Genomic DNA, 21,762 nt, shown 5'->3' with positions numbered 1-21,762 from the left:
TGGATCACCAGGATCTTTATTATTAACCTATCCACTGCTCTAGACCACCAGGGACTCTATCATTAACCTGTCTACTACCCTGGACCACCAGGCACTCTAGAGTTTACCACTCCTCTGCCCTAGACCACCTTTACAATGTACTGCTTTACTGCCCTAGACCACCAGGATCTTTACCATTAACCTTATCACTGTTTAGGGACTGCATTGTGGAAGTTGGGTATTTAATGAGCAGTATTCCTGTTTTCTAAGAAATCGGTCGATAGTAGTCATAAAGATATTAGCTTGAGATAAATGTACTGTGCACAGATATATGCATTAGTCGTCCGTATGACTTTGCGGTGTCTCCCAGGTATTAATCTTCATCTGTGTGTTGTATCTGCTGGAGGAATGGCACATCTGTTTTTTTGCTCTTGACGTACAACTAATTTGACCTTTTTTATGGAGCTGGAATGAAAGGTTCTTCGATATCCCTGAAGTGGTTATCGGAGGACACCGTGTGATCTCCACGCAGCCTCAACACCATTTAATGAACAGTTTTGAAAACCTACGAAGATGAGATTTGTTGCTAAGAGACTTAATGACTGGATACACAAGGTTGTGGACGCTCCTTCACGTTGATGTATTTAACTTGTTTACTTGACACATTTCTATTTCTGCACTAATAAGGTAAAGCAGGGAGACGCTTCTAAAAAAAAACCTCTGTTTGATGCACAATACCTTTCCTCGAAGCCTCGCATATAGCGCCATTTACAGGTTTTCCTCAGTTTTTCTGGTTCTTGCACCTTTCTCCCTTGTGTTTCATATTATTGATTTATAACTGGATTTAGTCTTTCCATGCATCTTGAAAGACATAAAGAGATGGTCTGATGTATAGTAGAACTAAGAAGGTGGTAACTAAAATAGGTGAGTTGGATGGTTGATAGTCAAGACCTCCAAGTCCCATTTTGGAAGGGACTGTCCATCAGGGGTTAAATTTGCTATTTAAGCTATTTTATGCCATTTAAAAGCTTAAAATATCCCATAATTTGGTATTAGGATGTTGAGAGTTGTGGACTATAACCCAAGCTTATATCTTGAAGTATCTTTATTATAATTCCATTGGTTCTAGTTGTATGAGTTCTCTGTGATATAGTCCCAAATGGATTCTGTGTTAATGTTGGAAGTCCAAGGAAAAATGGATATCCGGCTCCCAATGGATGAATAAAATCCAACTTTAATGAAAAAATGTTAAAAGCATAAAGGTGGAAAAATATAGAAAAAGTAACAAAAAGTAAAAGCACAAACGAAACGCCAACTCTTTTTGGCTTGTCAACAAGTCTTACTCATGGCACATAACACAAACACATTACCTGGTTTAAATATACCGGCATTAGACATGTGACACACCCTCTAAGCTATACGCCCCTATTATGATGTCATGTTTCTGGGAGGAGAAAACACAGACTAAATAAATAGCTACACTGTACAGACTGTACTATCTGTCACTCAGTAAAGCTACCATTGTCCGTAGCTTGGCGTCAGAGTCATTATTGACCCCCGTGCCTAGACCAGGATCCAGGGCTATACCTTTGGTTGGTATTGAGGATAAACCATGCCCGAAGTCACAAATACAAGGGGTTAATGCCATCTGCCCCTAGGGTAATTCCATCTGCCCTGCATTTCACTCCCCATACCATAGATAGATAGATAGATAGATAGATAGATAGATAGATTCATATGAGATAAATATAAACAAAATATATGGATAGATAGATAGATAGATATGAGATAGATAGATATGAGATATATAGATAGATTCCTATTAGATAGATATGAGATAGATAGATTTCTATGAGATAGATAGACAGATAGATATATATGAGATAGATAGATAGATTCCTATGAGATAGATAGATAGATAGATAGATAGATAGGAGAAGGAGAGCAGCAATGCATATAAATTAATGTGAGGGTGCCAGCAGGTGGAAAATCCAGGTCAAGGTCTCACAGCATAGTCCAAAAAGAATTACTTGCAGCACTCCAATAGGTAAAAAAAATGTGGATAGCTTTATTCCATCATGTGAACAGGATGCACACATCCTGTTCACATGATGGAATGAAGCTATCTAAATTTTTTCACCTATTAGAGTGCTGCAAATGATTATTTTTATATAGATAGATAGATATGTGGTGGCCCAGTACAGGAGCTGCACCCCTGTACCCTTGCTGTCCTGTCAGGCAGACTCCATTCAGTGACACCCCCCCACCCCTTTACCTATGTTCCATAAATATTACTAAGTGCATATGTTATTCAATGTAATGTATGTGCATTTATTATTATGGTATCAGATGGGTTCTGTAAGGTTTTACATTAGAGAAGAGGTCCACGTGCTATCCTTTTACCACCAATCACATTCGTTCCCTAGACTAGGTAAGACATAATGGTCCTAAAGCTGTTCAGCCATCTCGGCAGGTCACATACACAATCAATTGGTGTGTTCACAGCTATATCACACACTGGCATTTCTATTAACAGTGGCCGTGATGGATGACACTCGCAAATACATTCTTCACAGGTGACGAAAAAAGTAACTCAATGCAAAAAAATACTCTTATAATGAAAAGGCCAAAAATATCATGTAAGGAACCAGATACGTGTGAAGGCAGAAGACCATGCAGTCTTAAAGAGTACCTCTCATGATCTTTGATCATTGATCTGGCATTTTATTATCCTCCCAGTTCACTGCCCCCATCATAATAAACCACCCCCTGCCTTTATTTTTATTATTTGTTAGTTTTCTACCTTGATATTGCTCGGTATTTTCTGCTCAGTCTCAGTCAGATTCACAGACAGGGAAGGGGCCTTACCCAACAAGCGTGACATCATCTGAAGCCATACAGGGGAGAACTCCCTTACTCTGCTACACACAACCCAGAGCAGCTCAGTGTGAGATGAGCTATGATTGGATAAGCCCCCCTCCCCCCCTGAGCACTCCAGACTGAATTCCCTGGCCAGCCAGCAGGAGTCCAAAGTCTGTGCAAAAGATAGAGGGAACTGTGCTCTGGACAAGTAGGGAGACACCTAGTGGCAGCTTTTTTAAAACGCAGATAAAACAATAAAACATAGAAAACTTCATATTTTTTATACAAGGTATATTAGAAAGATTTTTTATCTACCGTAAGGAGTGCAATAGCAAAAATTAGTTTTAATGAGAGTGCCCATTTAAGGCATTGGAAAGCCACCCCTCTAAGTTTTATCCTAAAGGGGGTGTTAAACACCAAGTTACTTTTCAGTTCTGTGCTACTTCATTTCATAATAAAGCTTTAGAGAAGTCGAACTTAAGGAGCTTATCAGCTTGGAAATTTCCATTTGTTACAAGAGTCCATTGACAATAAGCTGATCACAAAATGTCCCCCAGCTAGAACCCCAGTGATCATCGCCGATCTGTGCAAACACACGGCTGTGTTAACCACTTAACAACATGTATGCCCTGGTATTAAACGCACCAGGACATACATGTACGTTAAGGGGAGCTTTTTCTTTGTCCCTTATTGCAATCATCCGGCAAACCAGACCATAAAAGTTAGACATTTATTCTATTTTATAAAAGCCCAAAGCCACCACACTTCCTGGATATGTTCCCTGTAAACCATCCTGCCTGATATACATGGCTCCTGTGGCCTCTGCTGTCTTCTCTGGCTGCTTGATATTCTTTGCCATCCTTCTCTCTCCTTGCCAACATCTCACAGAAATCATTGCAGAAATGCCAGTCCACACCCTCTTACTCTGAGCAGCAGATAGAGAGATTCAGTGTCTGATTGGCTAAGGCTGCACACACCTCCCAGTTTTCAGAACTAAAGAAAGTATGACTCATCAGTGTAGGGCAGAAATCACATGGTCTGTGTCTCCCAGGGGTGTGGATGCTGCTTTCAGAGAGGGATTTGGACAGAGACAGAGTGGATGGCAGGATGATATCATTCCATCACTTTCACACTGCTGTTGTGCTCTGACCAAAATCGGCCATTAGTTTTTTTTCCCCCCTTCAATGGCCGTTATGGGAAAGAGCACTACGGACAACAACAGGTCCCAATGGATCCCATTGACTATAATGGGGCCATTGGGCACCGTTGTTTTTTAGAGGGAGTAGAGGGAGAAAAATGACGGCACATGCAGGAATTTTTCTCCTGCTATCCTGCCCTCATTTTGTAACGGTCGCTGCACTGGTGGGTCACAACGCCAGTGTAAAAGGGGCCTAAGTGACAACCAAATGGGAAACTGTTCTATATACCTAATGAATAATATTTAGACAATTAAATAGGTTGATGAGAGGGAAATGATGGGCTATGGGTATAGTTCCCCAGAGTACCCCTTTAACAGTGATGTGCTATGACGTTATCCCAATTTATATACCATATTAGAACAAAATGGACTTTATAGATGAGACCCCATCTATGAAATCCATTATGTCCTAATAGGGTATAAAAAGGGGGGTTACATCATAACACATTACTGATAAGTTGTCTTTGCGGCCAGGCAGAGAACTGGCTTATAAAAGTGGCTCCCGCTCCGACAGGCTCGACTCAACCAAGCATGATGTGGGCTGGAATTCATCTGAATGGTCTGCATGTAAAGCTTCAAGTAAGCAAAGATGGAGCTTCCATGAAAATGCTGATGATGTAAGGAGAACACTCTCGCTTTGGGGCCCTATCGCCTCATCTTATGCACGTTTCAAGCTCTGCAAGTATGAGAAACACTGTTTTTATGAGCTTTCTTATGAGTACGTGTCTGCTCCGCATGGGCGGGATACAAACAGAACCACGAGGAGCAGACATGACCAATCTATTGTGGACCAAAAAGAAAGACTGGTGGTCACACAGCAAGAAACAAAGTGACAACCACTGTGATCTCCAGAATAGGGCACTCAAAGAAAGTGTGACACCTTAAAGGAAAACTGTCACAAGTTTTGTCCCGCACTATCCACGGGTACCTATGGATAGTGCGGGAGACGCTGAACATTTTGAGTCCTACCTTGCCCAGATCCGCTGCGCCGTTCCAGCCGTTATAGCTCTTTTTCGGTGTATTCAAATTAGCTGCAAACTGGCACGGGTGGCTAATGAATATTCATATATTGCCTTACTATCTCCGTCTCATCTCGGCTGAGTCCCGGACGATGCTGCGCATGTGTGGGATTTCTCGCTACACCCCGGAAGCAGTCTTCAGCGCTGCTTCATTCATCCGGCTGAAGACCGCTTCCGGGTGTAGTGAGAAATCCCGCACATGCGCAGTATCGGCCGAGATGAGACAGAGATAGTAAGGCAATATATGAATATTCATTAGTCGGGTGGTGCTGCGGGCCGGGCGGCGGTTACGTCACAGTGCCAGTTGAAGGCAATAACCCCGCCCGTGCCAGTTAGCAGCTAATTTGAATATACCAAAGAAGAATTGTAAAGGGCGAATGGCGCAGCGGATCCGGGCAAGGTAGGACTCAAAATGTTCAGCGTCTCCCGCACTATCCACAGGTATAGGATAGTGCGGGACAAAACATGTGACAGTTTTCCTTTAAGCTGTCAAGCGCCAGGATTCTCAGATTTTCTGGATTTCTGAATGCCAGAATAAAAGTAATTTCACAATTTATCAATATATCCTTTTTATTTAGCATGAAAGGCTGTGTTCACATTTAGTTTATTAATTGCAATTGTTAAATACAAAGCCAGGAACAGATCTTAAATGGAGGACATCTACAGAGCAGTGGTCTCCAAACCTCCAGGGATAAGTTGTCTTTCGCAGGACAACCCCTTTAAGTCTTTTTACACTGTACCACTTTAACTGTGTCTACATGGCATGAAGATGGATAGATAGATAGATATGAAATAGATAGATATGAGATAGATAGATATGAGATAGATAGATAGATAGATATGAGATAGATAGATAGATAGATAGATATGAGATAGATAGATATGAAATAGATAGATAGATTTTCAAAAATGTAGAAAAGCAGCACAACCAAATTCACATGGAGAAAAGTGTCTGGTGCAAAGCAGCTTCTGGAGTTTGGCCAAAGGTAACTCCACATTCACTTACAGAAAAGGATCTCACCGCAGCACACAGTCCAATATAAAGTACAAAAAGGTGTATTTCAGAAAAAAGCAGCAACGTTTTAACCGGCTCACCGGCCATTATCAATCTGGGTGAGCGGTTGAAACGTTGCTGCTTTTTTCTGAAACACTTGTTTTTTATTATGGAATAAATACACCTTTTTGTACTTTATATTGGACTGTGTGCTGCGGTGAGATCCTTTGCTGTAGATAGCAAAAATTAGGAAAACAGCACCCTTTTTCAAATCCAATGCAGTAGGTGAACGCAGAACCAAACCTTGGTCAGGGGTCCATATGAATACAAAAAAAACGGGATAAATCCGCAGCACGCAAGTCCATATATAGGTGAAAAAAATAAAACTGTATTCCATAAAGTAGTGAATGTCACAAAGCGATTTTCAACCAGCTCTCCTGGTCTTTCTCAAGCTCAATACAAGTGATAACCACACAAGTTACATAAGGGTGTCAATTACATTTCCAGTTCCATTAATTAGAAATGTAATTGACACCCTTATATAACTTGTGTGGTTATCACTTGTATTGAGCTTGAGAAAGACCAGGAGAGCTGGTTGAAAATCGCTTTGTGACATTCACTACTTTATGGAATACAGTTTTATTTTTTTCACCTATATATGGACTTGTGTGCTGCGGATTTATCCAATTTTTTCTAGATAGATAGATAGATAAATAGATAGATAGATATGAGATAAATAGACAGATATGAGATACATAGATATATATGAGATAGATAGATATGAGAGAGATAGATAGATAGATAGATATGAGATATATAGATAGATATGAGATAGATAGATAGATAGATAGATATGAGATAGATAGATAGATATGAGATAGATAGATATGGGATAGATAGATAGATAGATAGATATGAGATATATAGATAGATATGAGATAGATAGATAGATAGATAGATAGATAAATAGATAGATAATAGATAGATATAGAATAGATATGAGATAGATAGATAGATAGATATGAGATAGATAGATAGATAGTTAGATATGAGTTAGATATGAGATATATAGATAGATATGAGATAGAAAGATATGAGATAGATAGATAGATAGATAGATAGATATGAGATAGATATGAGATAGATGGATAGATAAAAGATAGATATGAGATAGATAGATATGAGATAGATAGATAGATAGATAGTTAGATATGAGATAGAAAGATATGAGATAGATAGATAGATAGATAGATATGAGATAGATAGATATGAGATAGATGGATAGATAAAAGATAGATAGATATGAGATAGATAGATAAATATGAGATAGATAGAAACATAGATATGAGATAGATGGATAGATAGGTAGATAGATATGAGATAGATAGATAGATAGATAGATATGAGATAGATAGATATGAGATAGATGGATAGATAAAAGATAGATAGATATGAGATAGATAGATAGATATGAGATAGATAGAAAGATAGATATGAGATAGATGGATAGATAGATAGATAGATAGATAGATAGATATGAGATAGATAGATAGATAGATAGATATGAGATATATATGAGATATATAGATAGATATGAGATAGATAGATATGAGATAGAAATATATGAGATAGATAAATAGATAGATATGAGATAGATAGATATGAGATAGAAATATATGAGATAGATAAATAGATAGATATGAGATAGATAGATATGAGATAGATAGATATGACATAGATATGAGATAGATAGATAGATATGAGATAGATATGAGATAGATAGATAGATAGATATACAGCAACAGAAGAATGCAGCAGCACACTGCCAGCACAAGGATATAGGTGAAACATGAATATGCAGATAAAACATGGAGAGCTATACAGCTATGGTGTAATAGATGCAAATGTGAAACTATGAAATAGTGAGGCACTTAGCTCGCAAATTTGTCTCCGCCGGCGGTCAAATAGCTTGGACCGTCCCACCGCGATAAGGTGGCCTCCTTGGGACGGACCCTACACTGTGAATATGCCTCTGTGTGAACAATTCAGTAAGCATGGCAGGGTCTGGAACATCCAAGACACCTTATATACAAACCTGATAGAGGTGGGTGGGGTGCAAGGCCAACATGGAGGTAGCCACTCCCCCGTATGTGCAATACAGACAAAGAATAAGTCAGCCAGCACTTTAGTTGATACCAAACTATTATATGGACCTGGCCTGCAGGCATATTCACAGTGTAGGGTCCGTCCCAATGAGGCCACCTTATCGCGGTGGGACGGTCCAAGCTATTTGACCGCCGGCGGAGACAAATTTGCGAGCTAAGTGCCTCACTATTTCATAGTTTCACATTTGCATCTATTACACCATAGCTGTATAGCTCTCCATGTTTTATCTGCATGTTCATGTTTCATCTATATCTTTGTGCTGGCAGTGTGCTGCTGCATTCTTCTGTTGCTGTATATCTAGCTTAGTAGCGTGCACCTGTAGGCCAGGTCCGTATAATAGTTTGGTATCAACTAAAGTGCTGGCTGACTTATTCTTTGTCTAGATAGATAGATAGATAGATATGAGATAGAAATATATGAGATAGTTAGATAGATAGATATACAGCAACAGGAGAATACAGCAGCACACTGCTAGCACAAAGATATAGATGAAACATGAGTATATAGATAGAACATGAAAAGCTATACAGCTGTAGTGCAATAAATGAAAATATGAAAATATGAAATTATGAGGTACTTAGCTTGCAAATTTGTCGCCAAATAGCGTGGACCGTCCCACCACGGTAAGGTGACCTCATTCTGGGACAGACCCTACACTATGAATATGCCTCTGTGTGAACAGTACAGCAGGCATTGCAAGGTCTGAAACATCACACAGAGGCATATTCATAGTGTAGGGTCCATCCCAGAATGAGGTCACCTTACCATGGTGGGACGGTCCACGCTATTTGGCGCCAAATTTGCAAGCTAAGTACCTCATAATTTCATATTTTCATTTATTGCACTACAGCTGTATAGCTTTTCATATTCTATCTATATACTCATGTTTTATCTATATATGCTCATGCTTCATCTATATCTTTTGTGCTAGCAGTGTGCTGCTGTATTCTCCTGTTGCTGTATATTTAGCCCAGCAGCCTGCACCTGTAAGCCATGTCTATACAATAGTTTGAATAAATAGTGCTGGCCAACTTATTCTTTGGTTGTATTAGATAGATAGATAGATAGATAGATATGAGATAGATAGATAGATATGAGATAGATAGATATGAGATAGATAGATATAAGATAGACAGACAGATATGAGATCGATAGATATGAGATAGATAGATGAGATAGATAGATATGAGATAGATATATAGATAGATATGCGATAGATAGATAGATAGATAGATAGATATGAGATAGATAGATATGAGATAGATATATAGATAGATATGAGATAGATAGATAGATAGATATGAGATAGATAGATATGAGATAGATAGATATGAGATAGATATATAGATAGATATGAGATAGATAGATATGAGATAGATAGATAGATATGAGATAGATAGATAGATATGAGATAGATAGATATGAGATAGGCAGATAGATATGAGATAGGCAGATAGATATGAGATAGATAGATATGAGATAGATATGAGATAGATAGATAGATAGATAGATAGATATGAGATAGATATGAGATAGATAGATATGAGATAGATAGATAGATAGATAGATATGAGATAGATAGATATATATGAGATAGATAGATATGATATAGGCAGATAGATATGAGATAGATATGAGATAGATAGATATGAGATAGATAGATAGATAGATAGATAGATAGATAGATAGATAGATCTGAGAAAAATATTTTTGGCAGCACACGTAGAGAAGGGGGGTGCACGCTGGATAACCCGGTCCCAGGTCCAAAGTAGTTATGCAAAGAAGCAGCGGCACACCAATTTCCAAGTGAAAAAGAATGGATGGCTTTTATTTCAACCAAACATCTATAGGAGCGACGTTCGCCTGTCTCACACAGGCATTGTCAAGTGTGAGACAGGCGAAACGTCGCTCCTATAGATGTTTGGTTGAAATAAAAGCCATCCATTCTTTTTCACTTGGAAATTGGTGTGCCGCTGCTTCTTTGCATAGATAGATAGATAGATATGAGATAGATAGATAGATAGATAGATAGATATGAGATAGATAGATAGATAGATAGATATGAGATAGATTAGATAGATAGATAGATAGATAGAGTAGATATATTAAGGCTTCTTCTCTTTTCAAATCCATTCCTGACTTTGCATTTAATAATTGAAATTGAAAACCTGATTGTGTGAACACAGCCATAAGAATTCAGCTAAACAGTTATCTAAAACTGCATGAATAGGGCACCCCAGGAGAAGACTCAAACACCTCATTTTGTAGACAGTCCCTCCATGCAGATCATTGTACACCAGTGGTCTCCACGACTGCCCTAGCTTCGGCGGACTACAACACCCTGTGGCTTGCAGGGCATGCTGGGAATACTAGTTCTACTCCGCTGCTGCTACAGGTTGGAGACCACAGCTTGAACACAGTGTAGCCTATTTATGAATTAATGACATTGTCTTAATTCCCCAGGCACAATAAGAAAGAAAAAGAGCGCACACGCACCATCATATGGAGGATCCACCCCACCACAAACACATTTATTACCGACTCTGGATATAAAAATAAATAGGGAGGATTTTATGAATGAACAGGGAGATTAATATCAAACATGGGAGACGGGGATGGATACAATGTTGTTCTAGATTACATACAATGTAACTAAGGGCTCCTGTAGAATCACAGCTCTCAGCATGCTCTGTCCTGAGACTTGTAGTTCCCCAATGCGATGCATTGCACGTAGTGTAGGCAGACACAATATAAAGCATCATACACAATACAGCGCTGCCTGAACTTATCTAAGGAGCTATATATTAATGGAATAGACACTATACATATAGACATTGTTTAGTCATATATGCATTGTATGCAGTCATATATATATATATATATATATATATATATATATATATATACATACACACATTGTACACAGTTTGACTGTATAAAATACATATATATATATCACTGTATAGTATGTATATGACTGTATAAAATACATATACATTGTATACAGTCACATATATACATTGTATACAGTCATATATATACATTGTATACAGTCACACATATACATTGTATACAATCATATATATATATATTAATACAGTGTATACAGTCAAATATATATATTTATACATTGTATACAGTCACACATATACATTGTATACAGTCATATATATATATATATATATTAATACAGTGTATACAGTCATATATATATTTATACATTGTATACAGTCACACATATACATTGTATACAGTCATATATATATTAATACATTGTATACAGTCACACATATACAGTGTATACAGTCATATATATATATATATATATATATATATATGTATACATTGTATACAGTCACACATATACAGTCATATTATATATTTATACATTGTATACAGTCAAACATATACAGTGTATACAGTCATATATATATATATATATATATATGTATACATTGTATACAGTTATATATATATATATTTATACATTGTATACAGTTATATATATTTATACATTGTATACAGTCATAGATATATATACATTGTATACAGTGACACATATATATTGTATACAGTCATATATATATATATATATATATATATATATAAATACATTGTATACAGTCACACATATACAGTGTATACAGTCATATATATATATATATTTATACATTGTATACAGTCATACATATACATTGAATACAGTCATATATATACATTGTATACAGTCACACATATACATTGTATACAGTCATATATATATATATATATATTAATACATTGTATACAGTCACACATATACAGTGTATACAGTCATATATATATATATATATATATATATTTATACATTGTATACAGTCATATATATATATATATATATATATATATACATTGTATACAGTCATACATATACATTGTATACAGTTTTATATATATATATATATATATATATATATAGTATACAGTCACACATATAAATTATATAGAGTTATCCTGTGTGCACAGTTTTCTTCTCTGGGTCACCATGCAGGTGCATAATCCTATTTGTACAGAGAGGCACCTGACTCCCCATAGACCCGGCAGCACTATCCTGGTGTGCAGAGCATGTGTAATCTTCTTTGTGTATCTGCAGATGATTGCTCTGGAGGGCAGTGAATGGCTGCAGAGCATCCTCACAGTGCACTTACCATTGTGTTGACAGTGCCAGCTCCAGGCTGCTCCTTCCTCTTCTTCCATGCTTTGTTCTTCAGGCAGCAGCAGCAGCAGCCATACAATCCATGCCAGCCCCCTTCTCCCAGCACTAGGTCCTGTGTGTGCATCTGATCAGCTGCTCATTGCTCTCCCAGGACACACACTGGAGTCAGCCTCCCTGCCTGAATCGTCCACTGGGGGGAGCCCCTGCGCTGTGACATCACAGCTCCCTGTCAGTCACTGGGCGGGTACCTGCTCTGTGCCACCTGCTGGGAAGATGCCAGTCACCTGGGTGCCCCGAGCAGACAGGCAGCAGAGGAGGGCAGGGGGATGTCACTGCATGGCGGCTGTGCAATACTAACAGCATGTGGTGATACATTGTCTCTGTATTGTAAGCAGGTCAGTAATAATAAAAGAAATGGTCTTGTGATATTATTATTATTATTATATTAACCCCTTGAGCAGGATTCATCTTTTTTTGGCATTTTCACTTTTTTCCTCCTCACCTTTTAAAGGTGTACTCCACTGGCCAGCGTTCGGAAGTAAATGTTCCGAACGCTGCTATCGCAGCGTTCTGAACATTTACTTCCGAACGCTGGCCAGTGGAGTACCCCTTTAAGAGACATGACTTTTTTTGAGAGACCAATTGTTCTTTAGGGTGCGTTCACACGTAGTAAATCAAAAGTCATTCACGTCTCAAAATTTACGGGTGGAAAAAAGAATTGCACGCGGAATTGGGGGAGAAAGAAGTGAAGGGTTTTTCAGCCATTTCCGTGCAAATTTACCATTGACTTCTATTGATTTCTGCTCGCGGATTCCACTTGAAGAATGAACATGCTCATTCATCAAGCGGAAAGGAATTCAGCGTCGGAATTCCGCTGGCAGAATTTCCGCAGTGTGAACAGGACAGCGGAAAAAACATTAAAGTCCATGGGCAGAGGAGATGTGCATTAATATGGAGCGGAGGATTCAAGAGGAATTATTAGAGTAAATTCCTCTTGAATTACTCCGTGTGAACGAACCCTTATGATGGCACTTTTCATTTTACTATAAAATACAACATAGCAAAAAAAAATTTAATAGTTGGGGGGGGGGGGGGAATTGAGAAAAGAAATGCAATTTTAAAACTTTTGGAGGGTTTCTCTTTAAACCACTTTACAGTAGAACTGACATAATGGCCCTCATTTACTAAGAGTGTCGGGTTTATCTCTGAGTGTTTCTTCATTTACTCCGTGTATTTTTCTCCCTCGCAGCGCATGTGTACATATATATATATCCCCCCCCCGCATAGCGCTTTTATATACCCCTCCGCAGCGCATGTGTAAATATATATCCCCCCGCATAACGCTATTATATAACCCCCGCAGCGCATGTGTACATATATATATACCCCCCGCATAGCGCTATTATATACCCCCCACAGCGCATGTGTACATATATATACCCCCCGCATAGCGCTATTATATACCTCCCAGCGCATGTGTACATATATATATACCCCCCGCAAAGCGCTATTATATACCCCCCTCAGCGCATGTGTACATATATATATACCCCCCGCATTGCGCTATTATATACCCCCCCCCCCCCCGCAGCGGATGAATACATATATATATCATCCCCCCCCCCCCCCCCGCATAGCGCTATTATATACCCCCTGCAGCGCATGTAGATATATATTATTTGTGTTCGGGGCTTCACACTAGTGCCCGTGGTTATAGTAATACATACGTACCTGTATGGAAACATTACACTAAACCTAACGGTTAGATTTGTGCCCAATGACCGTGACGGAGGCATGCCCTGTAGTGATTATTTGAAAAAAAGGGAGGGTTGGGAGGGGTCCGACGGACATCCCGAACGCCCCTCCCTTAGGAGCAGGGGCGTTATAGACCCCCGCCCCTACCTATCTCTACTAGACGCCCCACCTGGACGTGTGGGGGGGGGGCTGAGATACTTACGCCCCTCACACAAATTCAGCCAATAGGCTTCCCACTTGTGCTCGTGGTTATAGTAATACATACGTACCTGTATGGAAACATTACACTAAACCTAAAGGTCAGATTTGTGCCCAATGACCACGACAGAGGGCACGGCTTTAGTAGGCATGCCCTGTAGTGATTATTTGAAAAAAAGGGAGGGTTGGGAGGGGTCCAACGGACATCCCGAACGCCCCTCCCTTAGGAGCAGGGGCGTTATATACCCCCGCCCCTACCTATTTCTACTAGACGCCCCGCCTGGACATGTTGGGGGGGGGGGGGCTCAGATACTTACGCCCCTCACACAAATTCAGCCAATAGGCTTCCCACTTGTGTTTGGGGCTTCACATTTGTGCTCGTGGTTATAGTAATACATGCGTACCTGTATGGAAACATTATACTAAACCTAACGGTCAGATTTGTGCCCAATGACCGCGACGGAGGGCACGCCTTTAGTGGGCAAAAATGAACCTGGTAGGAATAAAAAGGGGGCAAAAGTAAACTGTTAGAAAGTGACACACAGCATTCTACCTGACAGACCTGGGGATGATAACCTTGTGGAGCCATATCTCTTGTAATCAACTACCCTCGAATAGGCAACTTGCCTGACTAAACCATACCTTCAACTGATAAGCTGCCCACTCAGTGATCTTGGGAGTGATGCCCCGCTGCGATTTACCGATCCTTACATGGCCAACATGCCTGTAGACATGACCAGTCCCCGCGCAACCTACATGCCCATAGATGCTAGGGTTCTATACGCGAACCATCATGCCTGTGGACTAAACAGATCCTGCGTACCATCGTGACTATGGACATGTCCGATGCTACGCAACCATTGTGGCTATGGACCTGAGGCTCTTTAATTTTATCTTATTCATTATATTTCCATTCTTTGCAACCACCTGTGTGTCATGAAATTATTTCTGTGAAAACAAACGTGTCCATGACAATACCTTCACAGTGTATGCTCCTGCAGGCATGGCAGGTATGAAGCGTACACAAGCACCTACGTGTTGTGATGTAGTTGCACGGAAGACGTGTCAGTAATAACAATTGCGCAGTGCCCTCCCCAGCAGATGTGGCAGGTAGAACGGGTATACAACAGCCTGTGAAGCGTGATGTTGTTGCTCTGAAGACGTGTCAGTAGCAACAATTACGTGGTGCATCCCTCTGCAGACATGGCAGGTATATCGGGTATACAACAGCCTATGACTCGAGATGTTATTGCTCTGAAGATGTGTCAGTAACAATAACCTGGGTGGTGCCTCCCCCTGCAGACATGGCGGGCATAAAGGGTAAACAACCACCTGTGTGTCGTAATGTCATTGCTCTGAAGATGAGTCAGTAACAATAACCTACATGGTGCCTCCCCCTGCAGACATGGCAGGCATAACGGGTAAACCAGCACCTACGTGTCGAAATATTATTGCTCTGAAGATGTGTCAGTAACAATAACTTGTGTAGTGCCTCCCCCTGCATACATGGCAGGCATAGCGGGTAAACCACCACCTATGTGTCGTATAGTTATTGCTCTGAATACGTGTCAGTAGCAATTATTTACGTCATAACGACCCCTGCAGACGTGGCAGGCATAACAGGTAAACCAACCACCTGTGTCGTATAGTTCTTGCTCTGAAGACATGTCAGTAGCAAATAACTATGTGATACCGACCCCTGCGGACGTGGGAGGCATAATGGGTAAACAACCATCTGTCTGTCGAGATGATGTTGCTCTGAAGGTGTATCGTATGTTGGGAAACCACTTATATGTCATGATGTTATTTGCTTGAGACGTGTCTGCGACAAATTATTGAAAAGGCTGACTATCAGATGTCAACGTATAGTGCTAACATGTGATTGTGATACTGACTTGGTGACTACCAGGGTGCAACTACTCCAGTAACCTGTATTACCTATCAGCTGCGGAAAACCAGTATAACCACGTGGTGGCGTATGCCCGTGATACTAACTGTGTGGTGGCAATGAGTGAGACTGACTTAGTGGCGTGCACCACACCATTAGAAAGTGGTTGTATTCGGAATTTCCGGTGAACTAACAGACGCGTGGAAGACAAGTGCGTGGTTACAACGTCTAACACCCGCGCAGGGTGACGGCTATAGTAGTGATAGTGTATTGTTGAATGTATCGATGTGACCGGACCGTCAGGAGCATGCCTGTAAATTATAGCATCGACATCTGTGTGTAACCGAACTAAGCATCATGCGTGGTCGTGAACATGCGACTGATGCAAGCTAATGACCTGTGTAACATGCTGCAATTGAACTTACATTATCGTATTATATCGAAAGTATGTATGCCCTGAGAGAATGCTGTGTGGTTACATAACATGAATACTACAAATGTATAACACAGCATGCTATTAGCGTATGTACCGTGTAACGCTATGGACATGTGTACCGAGATGCGTGAAGTACCGTATAAGCAATGACCGTGTGTACCGTGTAAGTGCTGTAGCGTGTGCATGGTATGACTAACGAACAGCACCGACGCCACAGGCACACAAACAGGATGCCACAAGCACACATGCAGCACCACTGCCATGGGCATGAAACACAAAGCCAGGAGCGCATGCGTAGCACCAACCGCCAAGGATGCATGTGCCATATAATACTATGAACGTGTGAACAAAAGAGCGTATGAGCCGTGTGATGCCAAGAACGTGTGAACAGTGTACATGCTATGAGCGCGGGAATGGTATAATGTCAACAAATGCCCAGTATAAATGCCACAAGCGAATGGCAGTGTGAAAGCTATGAACGTACCACAGTATAATACCATGGGCAAAGGACAGTATGTATGCCATGAGCGTGAAGACCGTAACGCCACAACGTATGAACCAGTATAAACTATGTGTGTGAACGGTCTGAAAGCCATGAGCGTGTGAAACCCGAACAGTATGAACACTATGAGCATGTGATCAGTATGAATGCCAGGAACGTATGAGCAGAATGAATGCCATTAGCCTATGCAGAGTATAACTGGCACAAGCGTAACGACAGTATAACTATTATGTCTCACGACCAGTATGAATGCCACCATCATATCGACAGTATGTTCCTTGAGTGAATGAATACCATGAGCACCTAACAACGTATAGCCATGACATACAGACTGTAAAAACCTTGAGCATACGCACAGCATTAATGCCATAAACGGAGCGAGCAATATCAGTGGCATAAGCGTAGAACAGCATGAATACTATGTGCGCCCGCCCAGTGGGTGTTCCACAGCATATACATAGAATGTCATGAATGTAAGAACGGTGTGAATGCCATGTATGAACAGCATGAAACAGTGTAGATGTCCTGAACATAAAACAGTATGGATGTCCGGTAAAACAGGCAATGAGCGTGTGAATCGAGTGAAATGCTGTGAGCGTATGAACAGTATAACGCCATGAGCGTATGGACACTATACAAGCCATGAGTGAAAAGAAAGCCATGAGTGTGTGAACAGTATAACTGCTGTGAGTGTATGGACAGTGTAAACGCTGTGAGTGCCTGTACAGTATGGAAAGCCCTGAGCGTGTGAACAGTATGAATGCCATGAATGTATGAACAGTATGAATGCCATGAATGTATGCACAGTATGAATGCCATGAATGTATGAACAGTATGAATGCCATGAGCGTGTTAAACAATATGACACCATGCCACATGCTTGTAACGGTAATTCAATGAATTTGATTAGTTGTATCCTCTGTTTGTGGTATGCGTCCGTAGGTGTGTGCCATGATTTGGCTATCTTAGACGGCTTGAGCGTGATGGATTGTTTTTTTTTTTAAGTGTGGTATAACTACCGTATTTATCGGGGTATACCACGCACCGGCCTATAACACGCACCCTCATTTTACCAAGGATATTTGGGTAAAAAAAGTTTTTTACCCAAATATCCATGGTAAAATGAGGGTGCGTGTGTGTGTGCGCGTGTATACCCCGATACACCCCCAGGAAAGGCAGGGGGAGAGAGGCCGTCGCTGCCTGCTTCTCTCCCCTTGCCTTTCCTGGGGTCTAGAGCCCTGCTGCCGCCGGTTCTCTCCCGCTGGCTATCTGCGCCGCTGCCCCGTTGCCTCCCCCCATCCCTGGTTGCATAATTACCTGCTGTCGGGGTCGGGTCCGCGCAGCTTCAGGCCTCCGGTGTGCGTCCCCTGCGTCGTTGCTATGCACTGCACGGCGCGGCGCACTGACGTCATGCGCCGCGCCATGCAGCGCATAGCAACGACGCAGGGGACGCACACCGGAGGCCTGAAGCAGCGCGGACCCGACCCCGGCAACAGGTAATTATGCAACCGGGGATGGGGGGAGGCAACGGGGCAGCGGCGCCGGCAATGGGTGCCACTGCCCCTTCTCTCCCCCTGGCTGTCGGCGCCCCTCCCCCCGCGGCACCGATAGTCAGGGGGAGAGAACGGGCAGTGGGAAAAAAGGGCCGGCAGCAGGGCTCTAGACCCCACAAAAGGAAGGGAAGGGCAGGGAAGCCGGCAGCGCTGGCTGTCTCAGGACCTGCAAAGCCGCTGCAGTTCATTGATTTAAAGCGCCCGCTTTAAATCATTGAACTGCAGCGGCTTATCGGCGTATAACACGCACATAGACTTTAGGCTAAAAATATTAGCCTAAAAAGTGCGTGTTATACGCTGATAAATACGGTATATCGTGGTGTATGTATGTGGTATAACTATATCATGGTGCCTGTATGTGGTATAACTATATCATGGTGCATGCGTGTGATGATTTGTGTAATGTGTGCACAACAATTATGTTGAAGCACCCGCGTGGGACATCCGTATCTTGTCATGTTTGTCACCGCTACATGAGATTTATGAAGGAACAACTATGTACTGGCATATGGCGATACGTACGTCAGTTGAGTACATTGATACAAATAATTGTATGACTCCATATCAGCATGGTTTTATGAGGGATCGGTCCTGTCAAACTAACCTGATCAGCTTTTATGAGGAGGTGAGCTCCAGACTGGACCAGGGGCAATCGCTGGATGTCGTATATCTGGATATTTCCAAAGCATTTGATACGGTGCCACATAAAAGGTTGGTGCATAAAATGAGAAGGATTGGGCTGGGGGAGAATGTGTATAAGTGTGTAAGTAACTGGCTCAGCGATAGGAAACAGAGGGTGGTTATTAATGGTACTTATTCTGATTGGGTGACTGTTACTAGTGGGGTACCACAGGGATTAGTCTTGGGTCCTGTTCTATTTAATATATTTATTAATGACCTTGTAGAGGGGTTGAATAGTAAAGTAGCAATCTTTGCAGATGATACTAAACTCAAGCGGTAAACACAATAGAGGACAGTGCACTGTTACAAATGGATTTAGATAGCTTGGGGGTTTGGGCTGAGAAGTGGCAGATGAGGTTCAACACTGATAAATGTAAGGTAATGCACATGGGGAGGAAAAATCTGAGACGGGGTTATATATTAAATGGGAGCACACTTGGGACGACTGACGTGGAAAAGGACTTAGGGGTCTTAGTTAATAGTAAACTTAGCTGTAGTGACCAGTGTCGGGCAGCTGCTGCCAAGGCAAATAAAATTATGGGGTGCATCAATAGGAGCATAGATGCCCGCGACAAGGAAATAATTCTACCGCTGTACAAATCACTAGTCAGACCACACATAGAATACTGTGTACAGTACTGGGCACCAGTGTACAAGAAAGATGTAGTGGAGCTGGAGAGGGTTCAAAGACGGGCAACCAGGGTAATACGGGGAATGGGAGGACTACAGTACCCAGAAAGATTATCAGAATTGGGGTTATTTAGTTTAGAAAAAAGAAGGCTTAGGGGAGACCTAATAACTATGTATAAATATATCAGGGGACAGTACAGAGATCTCTCCCATGATCTATTTATACCCAGGACTGTATCTATAACAAGGGGGCATCCTCTCCGTTTAGAGGAAAGAAGGTTTCTACACCAGCACAGACGGGGGTTCTTTACTGTAAGAGCAGTGATACTGTGGAATTCTCTGCCTGAGGAGGTGTTCATGGTGAGTTAAAAATGGGTCTGGATGCTTTTTTGGAGAATAATAACATCACCGGTTATATATAATAGATATTTAGGGACAGCATGTTGATCCAGAGATTTATTCTGACTGCCATATTGGAGTCGGGAAGGAATTTTTACCTCTAGTATGAGGGTTTTTTGCCTTCCCCTGGATCAACTCAGTAGGGACTCATTAGGGATATAGGTTGAACTTGATGGACTTTGGTCTTGTTTCAACCTTACAAACTATGTTACTATGTAACATTGCAGTAAAGCATCTACGGAAACGGCACATTAACACACCATTCGGTCTGGCCTCAGGAGTACAACCCAACGCGATCAAAACTTTAAACATGTGTGGTCAACATGTCAGATGTTTTTTGCTGACCACCATTAACCCCTTAAAGGAGAACTCCATAATATAAAAATTGTCCCCCATACTGCCAGCAGTAAAAAAAATAAAGATGTACATACCTTCCTCTGCTCCCCCAGGGCCTCCGGTAACCGGCTCCGTTCTCCACCGCGATCCTCTTCCTGATTGCTGGTGGGCGGCGAGTCATACTGCACTCAGCCAATCACTGGCCGCAGTGAAGTTCCGACTCGGCCGGCGATAGGCTGAGCGGCAGTGTGACGCTTTCGGCCCCGGCAGCAGGTGCCGGTGTAGTGAAGAATTTTGTGTCCTGAAGCGTTCTCACACCGCCCCTCAGCCTATCGCTGGCCGAGTCGGACTTCAGTGCGACCAGTGATTGGCTGAGCCCAATATGACTCGCTGACCACCGGCAACCAGGAAGAGGATCGCGGCGGAGACCGGAGACGGTTACCGGAGGCGCGGAGGAAGGTATGTACATCTTTATTTATTTTTTTACTGCCGTCAGTATGGGGGACAACTTTTATATTCCGGAGTTTTTTCCGTTTTTGCACTTTCGTTTTTTCCTCATTACCTTAAAAATCATAACCCTTTCCCTTTTGCACCTAAAAATCCATATGATGGCTTATATTTTGTGCCACCAATTCTACTTTGTAATGACATGAGTCATTTTACCCAAAAATTTACGGTGAAAGCAAAAAAAATATCATTGTGCTGCAAATTTTTTTTTAAAACGCCATTTTGTAAATTTGGGGGCTTCCGTTGCTACACAGTACATTTTTCGGGAACAATGACACCTTATCTTTATTCTGTAGGTTCTGTATCTTTATTATGTAGATTGAAATGATACCCTACTTATATAGGTTTGATTTTGTATTACTTCTGGAAAAAATCATAACTACATGAACGAAAATTTATATGTTTAAATTGTCATTTTCTGACCACTATAACGTTTTTATTTTTCTATGTACGGGGTGGTATGA

The 21,762-nt window shown here is 41.3% G+C and overlaps 1 protein-coding gene across 2 annotated transcripts in view; it reads right to left on the bottom strand.

Moving 5' to 3' along the window:
• Window positions 1–12,602, bottom strand: part of MAPK4 (mitogen-activated protein kinase 4) — a 129,542-nt gene extending 116,940 nt beyond the window's left edge. The window contains exon 1 of one of the 2 annotated variants that reach the window (XM_056544246.1): window positions 12,406–12,602. The gene's annotated coding sequence lies outside the window, so the exon portion shown is untranslated. The remainder of the gene's footprint in view (window positions 1–12,405) is intronic. The other variant, XM_056544238.1, reaches the window with a different exon arrangement.
• Window positions 12,603–21,762: the final 9,160 nt, after the last annotated feature.

Source organism: Hyla sarda, chromosome 1 (assembly GCF_029499605.1).
Source record: "Hyla sarda isolate aHylSar1 chromosome 1, aHylSar1.hap1, whole genome shotgun sequence".
Lineage (NCBI taxonomy): Eukaryota > Metazoa > Chordata > Amphibia > Anura > Hylidae > Hyla > Hyla sarda.
The sequence above is the reverse complement of the archived record's forward strand: the minus strand, read 5'-3'. Positions and strand labels throughout refer to the sequence as shown.